The sequence below is a fragment of the Monoraphidium neglectum genome, assembly GCF_000611645.1.
Source record: "Monoraphidium neglectum strain SAG 48.87 unplaced genomic scaffold scaffold01875, whole genome shotgun sequence".
NCBI lineage: Eukaryota > Viridiplantae > Chlorophyta > Chlorophyceae > Sphaeropleales > Selenastraceae > Monoraphidium > Monoraphidium neglectum.
The window spans coordinates 7,677-9,120 of NW_014011753.1; positions in this window are offsets into that span (position 1 = coordinate 7,677).

The window sequence follows — 1,444 nt, forward strand, 5'->3', positions numbered from 1 at the left end:
GCTGGCTGGCTGGGGGTTGTTGAGGGGGTGCTGGGGTGGGGTGGGGATGACTGACGGTAGATGAAGATGTTTAAAATGAGAAAATACTGCTGTATTCATTGTACCGGGGGCGGGCAGGGTTCAAGCGCAGGCGCTCGCCAGTGGGCAGATAGCGGCGACGTAAGGCGCGGGAATGAGTGATGACCACATCCCGTGGGCAGGGCGAGATCTTCCCCCACCCCCCAAATCAGGGCCCCTAGACTCATGCTCATGATGCATCACGATGTCAACCTTCATGCCACACTTGATCGGTGCATTTATATCAGCGAACCGCAATACGTTGGTCCCAGATGAGCTGGGACGCGAAGCGGAGGGTCCCTGTGGGGGGGTGGGGCTGCGCCCTTGCGTGCTGGCTTGGCTTCTTGCGCAGGACAAGCGGGCAGCGCTGCGCATTCATGCACATATTTGTCAACATATTTTTTTGGGTGGGGCATGGACCTTTGGCGCCACCCCCTGCAGCGGCGGCGGGTAACGCCTGCAGCCCATGTGCCGTGGTGCATTGATGGGCGGGTGGGGCTGGCCCTTCAGACTCGGACGCAACAAGCAGAGCGATGCGGTTTGCAGACCGCAGTGGCTGGTTCTGCACGCACGCTGTGGCTCAACCACCAGCTACCCATGCCGGTCTCGCTGCTTTTGCACGGCGCCAAGAGCATGTGCTGCGCAGAAGTCTGCATTGCCTGGGCGGCCACCTGTCCCGCTGCAGCTCGAGCACGAGCCTTTGCAAGAGGCCGTATGTATGCATGGGCTGATGTGCATGCATGCATGTGCCACGTCAAACAGCTGGCAAGCACACATTTGGGCGGACAAGATATCTTAGGCCTAGTGCGGGGCATCAACTGAGCGCGCGCACCGGCAAGCACATGTGCGCCACTGCAAATACAGCATGCTAATGTCTGCGTGGTGACACGCGCAAGAGCTGGCAATCAAGTACAGCCGTACAGTATCCTGTAGTTGAGGTGGCTGACTGGCTTGGCGCGATGGGGATGGAGGTTGCCCAGCTGGCATTGGCTGTCACATAAATCGTGGTTGCACGCCATGGCATGTTGGCAACCAAGTTTCACGTTGGCTGCCCTGCACGTAATCAGCACAGAACAGTTTGAACTGTGCATTTTAGCACTCAGGCAGGAAGGCATGTTGAGGCTCCAATGTGTTGGCTGGCAAGCAAACATTTGACCTGACTTTTCATGTGGGAATAACCTGTAACAAGTGAGGTCTTGAAAAACACAAGTAAGGGGAACAGCAATACGCTGAGCTGGTTTTGTTTTGGCCGGTATCATGTAGCATCCCGGAATGATCACAGCGACCTAGATCATCGCAATCATGCTCGGCGGGAAAGGTGCCAGTTAGGGAAAGCTGGATGCATGCATAGCTCTGCTAGTTGGTGTAGGGATCCTCGCCGTGGGAG